Source organism: Nannospalax galili, unplaced genomic scaffold (genome assembly GCF_000622305.1).
Source record: "Nannospalax galili isolate Female #2095 unplaced genomic scaffold, S.galili_v1.0 scaffold829, whole genome shotgun sequence".
Taxonomy (NCBI): Eukaryota; Metazoa; Chordata; class Mammalia; order Rodentia; family Spalacidae; genus Nannospalax; species Nannospalax galili.
The window spans coordinates 906,665-914,367 of record NW_008360329.1 but is presented as its reverse complement, the minus strand read 5'-3'; the positions used below and the strand labels follow the sequence as shown (position 1 = coordinate 914,367).

The following is a 7,703-nucleotide window of genomic DNA, read 5'->3' as shown; positions in this document are numbered from 1 at the left end:
CTGGGGACATTGAATTGACACAGTGAGCCTTAACAGGGTTGACAGAGTATAGGGGTTCCAGTGTGGGGTGCTACAGGAGGGTGCAGGTGGGGATGAAAGCATAAAGATGATTAAGATTGTTTGAGATATTCTGTGTGAAATACACAAAAATTCAATAAGAACAAAATTTTAAATAAAGAATACATATACATGAACAGACAGATATATAGATTGATAGAGTGTGGACCAGATTCAAAAGTATCTGACAGGAAAAATTACATTTATAGGGAAAGGAAGATTCTGAAATAAAAATGGTTTATTTTATAGTTGACACTTTTGAGTCTTCCCTGCTATTAATAAAACAGATTAGAAATGTCACCTTTCACTTTCTCTTAGTTTGTTAGCTACAGAACCCTTAACACACAAGAATATGTGAAGTAAAAGTGAAAGATGATAGATACATAGTTCAATAAAAGAATTTATTTCTCTTAGTTTGTTAGCTGCGAAACTCTTAACACAAAAGAATGTGTGAAGTAAAATTGAATGATGATAGATATGTAGTTCAATAAAAAATGGGTAATAAGTGCACACTTCATTGTCTTTTTTTCACAACAAGAAAAAAGATAATTCTGATGTGCTAAACAAATCTTTGGAGGTAAAATAACAACATGAATAATTTAGCCATGGCTGTCAGTCACCTTCAGACACTGTGAAAAAAAATAGGTAGTAAACTTGAAACAAGTAGTAAACTTTAATCTATTAATATACTAAGTATTTAAATATCTTCATTGAGAACAAGATAGAGAGCTATGTGGTGGTTTCTTCTATAATCCCAATAATCAGGACTCTGAATAAGGCAGGAAAACTACACGGTTTTGAAGCCATCTTTGGCTGCATAGTGAAACCTTCTCTCCAGAAAACTTTAAAAATTTTTATTTATTCATTTAAATTTTATGTGTATGAATGTATTGACTGCATGTATATCAGTGCACCACATGTATGTAATGCCCAAGGAGATCAGAAGAGGACTTTAGATTCCTTGAAACTGGAGTTATGGAAGGTTGTTATCTACCACGTGTGTGATGGGAACCAAACCTGACCTCTGTAAGAGCAGCCAGTGCTCTTAGTCACTTAGCCATTTCTCTAGCCCTCTAGAAAAAATTTTGAAGGATAAAACAAAAGAAAACCATAACCAAGTTGAGTTAATATACTCTGTACTTTTTGACAGGGAGATTAGTATAGAAAGAATGTACTTCAGCTGGGGTTTGAAGGACTGTTATAATTTTGTGAGCATGGAGAAGTAAAGTGTCCATTTTATTCACTCATTCAGTATTTCATGGCACATAGTCAATTAATATGTTAGAAATATGTTGATCATTTAAGATGAGTCTCTGGCTAGCAAGATGGACTTGCCATTGGATAGAAAATTATGAACCAATTAGAAGTGTCACTGAGTCTATGGAAGAGTAAGATTCATATAAATTATTTGAAATAAATGTGCTATAATAACAATAAAGTAGATTGCTTTCAGTTTTGGCTCTAGATGGATCACACATGCAATCTATAAAATCAACACTCTAAGTATTAACATTCAAATATCTGGTAGAAAATAGAATCCTTGGGGTGTATGCCCACTGGTACAGCCGTATCACCAGTGGTACAGGTGATGGTAATCACAGTAGCAAGGAAATAGAATCATTGTAGATGTCCATCAGAGGATGAACAAATACTGAAAATATGGTACACAGACATAATGAATCATTCAGCTGTAAAAATGAAATTCAGGGCTGGAAAGATGAATCATCAGTCCTTTTTCAGAGGACCCAGGTTCAATTCCCAGCATCCACATGGTAGCAAACAACCATCTGTAACTCCAGTTCCAGGGGATTCCAATGCCCTCTTCTGACTCCGTGGCCATTGCACAACATAGGTACGCTTGCCCACATGTAGACAGTGCACTCATACACTTAAAATAAAAATAATAAATAAAATATTTTAAAAAATGAAATTTACAGGAAAAAGGATGGACCTAGAAAATACTGTTTTAAGTGGGGCAATTCAGGTTTAGCTAGACAAATAAGATACAGTCTCCCTCATACATGGATCCTAACCACTAATTTTCTTATATTTGTACTTATCTGATTGTGACCTTAGGTAGAAGCCCAGTAACTGGAAAAGGGCCCAGTATTCTCCAGGATAAAGTTATTTTTTCTATGAGAATAATCATTATTCAATATGTTTTGACAAATGTTAAATAGGGGAGTAATAAAAAAAGACTAAAAGAAGGATTGAGGCAAGCGTGGAACACATTTGATATGAAATGGAAGGAGAATTGTCGAGAATGGCAAGTGCGAATTGTAATAGGGAGGGGGAGATGGAGAAGAGGGGTGGGCACGGTAGGGGCCACCAAAATCAGTATGTTTTAAAATGCCATAAGGAAACATTGCATGTCAATTAAAACTAAGATAAGGTAAAAAAAATGAATATTTTAAGACTATGAAAAATGAATTAAGTACAAAAGACAAATATATTTTCTGAAATTTGACATCAGGAGCTTTTAGAATTGCTTAGAAGTAGTTTCCTCCCTCTTTTCCTGTTGGTGGTTGTATTCAAATTCTTTGTTCTCCAAAAAAGCTCTTGCTGTGAGAGTGCATTAACCTTCAGTACCACAGGACTGGCCATAGAATGAGGGGAAAAAAAAGGAGACTTGGTGTCCATTCTCTTCGGTCCTAGAACATCACTGCTTTAGCTAGCCAGATGGCTTTGCACATGTAAAAAGTTCTTTTCATTGCATGCAAAGAGGCATTTATGCCAGAGAGAATGGAAGCTGGTATCATTTGTCTGTTTGCCATCTCTCCTCAGATCATCCATATGTGTACAAACATACAAACACACACACACACACACGATCCCTCCAAATGTGCAAGGTCAACATCCACAGATTCAACATAAAAAGTATTTGGAAAAGCATTTATATCTGTACTAAATACACGCAGCAAATTACTTTTTTGCCATTATTCCCTAAACTACTATATAACATTATATTGTGTTAAATATTATTTAGAACTTAGAAATTATTCAACATTGATACAAGGATGTACATGCTGTATATAAATGCTAGTTCTCTTTATATAAGAGATTCAGCATTCATATATTTTGCTCTTTATAGAGATCCCTGGACCAATCTTTTGTACTTAATAAGAAATAACTACATATGCATGTATAAAAGTCAATACACTTAAAAGAACAAAATAATCCTTTGTTATTTAGATGAACAAAAGGTCTCACACATATTCACCTTAATAAAAATTTGACTTCAAATAGGAAGGTTTACCAAATAATTTTGTAAATAACATAAGAAATTTGCAATAAAAATTGTTAAATCTATTAAATAAAAGGTACAAATCATAGAAAATCCATATGGAAAAAGTTAGTGCAGTATTTTTATATATAATTTAGTAAGGAACTCTCAGACATTGGATATGGCATTTATTTTAAATGTCCTACACATTGTCAGTGAAGTAGAGCAAATTTTCTAAGAGGTTCAGCTAAGAATTAAGTTACCTAGAAATTGAGATTTTCTCAATTATTTTATCAACATCAATTATCATAAAATTGCTTTGCATTGTATGTGCAACTGATTTACAAAATTTATGGATAAAAACAGTGTTAAGTAGAATAAAATACATTTTATGTATGTTAAATACATATTAGAAGACAATGATATCACTGTTAAAAGAGATTAGTGTTAAATGATGACATCAACAATGTATAAATCTAGATAGAATTTGATTAAAATTATTTTGGGAACCTCTAAGTCTTTTGATTTAAATAAAGACCTCTCAGAATATGTGCATATATGAATTTGTAGATATTGCAAACAGAGTCATAGAACAAATAAGGAGAAATCAAGCTGGTATTGACCTTAAAGCTTTATCTCTATCAGCTGCCTTTTACCAGATGGGAATATGCATGTTACTAGAAAAAAAAGGCAATCATCAAACATGTCCAGGTGTGAACTTTGTGAACTAAAATATTGTCTGACTTGGAAAGATATGCCCACTGGTGCAATAGTAGCATTAATGTTCTAGGAGTACCCAACCACTTTCTGGTTGGATTTAAGGCCTGCTTCAAAATATGGAGCCCATACCTGGCACTGTTATCAGGACCAAGAATTTTAGGCTAGACAGGTCATAGGCTATAGAGGAGAGCTTATTACTATTATTCAGGTAACTAGACATAGTGTTAAACTGACCCTTGATGATTTGTTGTTGCATACATAGATTAGTGCTCTCTCATTTTTCACTAGAGAAGCATTTTCTTGCAGCTGACAGTGATTAACACAAAGGTTCATGGTTGGCCAGTGCGCACAAAATAAGAGACTATGAAGATCTTAGCCTTAAGTGGGATACCTATATCACACCTCCTCCCGAGGCTCAAGGATCATTGCACAAGAGGGGTAGAAAGATTGCAAGAGCCAGAGATGGTTGTTGAATACAAGGAAACCATGTTGATGGATACCACAAGGTACTTGCTCATATGAACCCATAGCTCTTGTGACAGCACAAAAAGACCTGTGCAAGCCCAAGCCAGACAAAAACACAACATGGATGGGGAAGTTGGACAAGATGCCCCAGTCCTAAATGAGAATGTACAAGCAACTGATAGCTGTTGGGAGACAGTCAATATTCTTTAAGAGTGAAGACTTATAGATTAACTAGATTCCAAGGGATAGATTTTATATCCAAGAGTATTCAGGAAACACCAACTAGACTCAATATAGGCTCTTTAGAAAAACACCAAATAGACTCTTTAGAAAAGAAAAAAATAGATATGTTTAGGGACCAAGAATTTGGGGGGTGAAATGAGAAAAGAGATATGAATGTGGTCAAAATATATTGTATGAAATTCTCAAAGAATCCTTTATAAAAAATTTATAGGATGGGGTGAGAGATGATTCAGTGGTTAAGAGCAGTTGATGTTCTTGCTTAGGACCAGAGATTGTTTCTCAGTATCTACATGGCGACTCACAACTACCAATAACTCCAGTTCTAAGGGATCCAACACCTTTGTCTTTCCTCTGTGAGCACAAGAGTCAGGTGTGTCCTACACATGCCTAAATGCAGGCATTCATATTTACACATAGAATAAAAATAAATCTTTGTGAAAAAAATGTAGACTACAATCAATACCTTAGACTCCTTTCAACTACACATTCTATTCATTTATAATAATGGAATGTTAGTATCATAATTTTGCAGTAGTCTTAATCTCTTTAAATTGAAAGAGGTGCATACCTAAAATGTAAGACATTGTCCCCAGTACAGCCTAAAGAATGCTATTGTCACAGAGTATTACATGGCATCTCTTCCTGAGACATTTCAACTCCTCAGGGAAAAACAAATGTCATAAAAATCTTCACTGTTTCATAATAGTTGCCATACAAGATGCCAATCTCACTCTGAGATTCATTTCAATCTCTGTATTTAACCCTTAAGTAAATACTGAGTTAAAAGAGTAATAATAGAAAAATGTGCTTAATGATATTTCTGTGCTATTAATAGTTGTATACAATGCAACTTCCACTAGTCTGAGCATTATTACAATTGTGAAGTCTTTGCATCTCTGGACTTATAATCACCTGGCAGGTGTTGTGCCAGTGTACTAGTCAGTTGGACTCTATTTTCAGTATTGTTGTTGATTTGTTATGCTTATATTGTCATTGTTTTGTGAAGGTTTTGATTTAATGGTAAAGATGGAATGATTCTAACCTTTAAGTCTATAAACATAGATGCTAATGTAAACAGATTCAGCTATTTTGATTTCATTTTCTGTTGTTTTGGAACTGACTGAAAGCCATGAATACACAGTACCACTAGCCTTTTCAAACAGGATCCAACAGAGACTGACAACCAGGGCTCGAGCCCTAGAATCTCATAACAAAAGGACAAAATTAACCCTCAAGTTGTCCTCTGACCTCACCATACACAAGCACACACACACACACACACACACACACACATACACACACACACGTCAGAAATGTAAAAAAAAATTAAAACAATTATTTACATTGGTATCTTTAAGCATCTTTGAAATAAAAAATTATTATTTGAATCATAACTGCATGTCTAGAGTGGGTGGGAAGGAACCAAGAACAAAGAAGTTCAATTGAAAGAGAAATCCATGATTAACCCAGGAATTTCTAAAGCATGAACAAAAACAGACATATTGAAACATTTGTTCCTGTGAGTTGTTTTGGAATTTCCTTGAATTTCCTGAGGGCTCTATTTGGTATACATTATGGATTCACATGTTCTATGTAAGTTATTTTACCTTTGTCTCAGATAATATGACATTCAGCATTCTAACCAGTGATTGCAGATGTGAAATCAGGACTATGTTTCTAGAGAAGGAAGAGGAGGACTAAGAGGAGGTTGGGTAGAAGACGAGTTCACTAAGGCATTCCATCATAGTAGTTACAAACAAATACAACGCAAAGACTTTAGGATATGTAACTAGCAGATACCATTTTGTTTTAGCAGTGTCAATAGACAGGATTAACTTCACCCAATAAAGAAGGGGTTAGGAAATATTTAATCTTAGAGTCTTTGTTTTTAGACCATTGGAGATAATACTAAATTTAGAGAAATGGAACCTCTAAAATTTTACCAAAACTTCTAGGTCTCTAATCCACAACTAACAAAATAGAAAAATTACAACACACAGTATATTGCACATTTGCCTTATAATGGCTACTCATACACTTCAAGCATCAAATAGTCTGATTTACATTGTGCATTTAGCATTAAGCGAGGGGCAAGTTACCTCATTTCCTTGACTAGGTCTGTCGAAAGAGCTGAATCAAAACAGTTCTACATGAGGATCGAGATTCCATATTGTTTAAATCAGAGCAAGAGGCTTGATGTGTGACATGCTCAAGGGAGCCCACGTGCTATCAAGTTTTAGTTCCCAGGTGCATCTGCTATGAGCAATTCTGAACCTAGACAATACTTCTAAGAACACAGAGAAACAAAGACACTCTCATATTTTTTTTTTGTTTTTTAATCATTATTTTTTTAATTTTTTTTCATACAGAAGAATTCATTCCAAAGCAATTGACATTGAGACGTTTCCACATGCATTTCTAATCTCTATATACATGACTATCACTGGTCACAGTCGCCAAACTTCTGAGCTCCTCGGCATCTGAGCATGAATACTAACTCATCAGATAGACAGCCTTCCTCTCCCACTAGAGGCTCCATACTCTGCCATCCCTGTCACTGTCCACTGTGTTGTCAGCACCCTCATCCATTCCCCCTGTCTGCCCTTCTGGTAAATCTAGTCAGCCAGAGGTCCCTGTTCCAGGAGGGTCAGCTGTTCCTCATCTACGGCAATCCATTGTCAGTATTCCTTTGGATAGAATTGGGGTCTGCTGTTCATTTTTCCAGTAGTATGTTGGGTTACTGTCTGGAAGAGCCTTTATCTATCCTAGACAACAACTCGACTGAAGGTATCGCCTATCTGGCTTTGTTGTTTGTCGAATAACTTTTAGTTATGTATATGTATGCTATTATATTATGTTGGCCCCTTTAATCTTTGGTTATACTTCCCTTTTGGGTGTTTAAGGACATACAATAACGACCTAACGAACAAATCCTCTGAGGAAAAAGAATTTTTAAAACTGAATTTGCTCACCAACACAATAAATACCTGCATGA

At 35.0% G+C, this 7,703-nt stretch overlaps 1 non-coding gene across 1 annotated transcript; it reads left to right on the top strand.

Moving 5' to 3' along the window:
- Nucleotides 1–562: 562 nt before the first annotated feature.
- On the top strand, nt 563–689 carry LOC115068964. Its single transcript, XR_003848324.1, has one exon. It is a non-coding gene; the product is annotated as a small nucleolar RNA SNORA19 (small nucleolar RNA).
- Nucleotides 690–7,703: the final 7,014 nt, after the last annotated feature.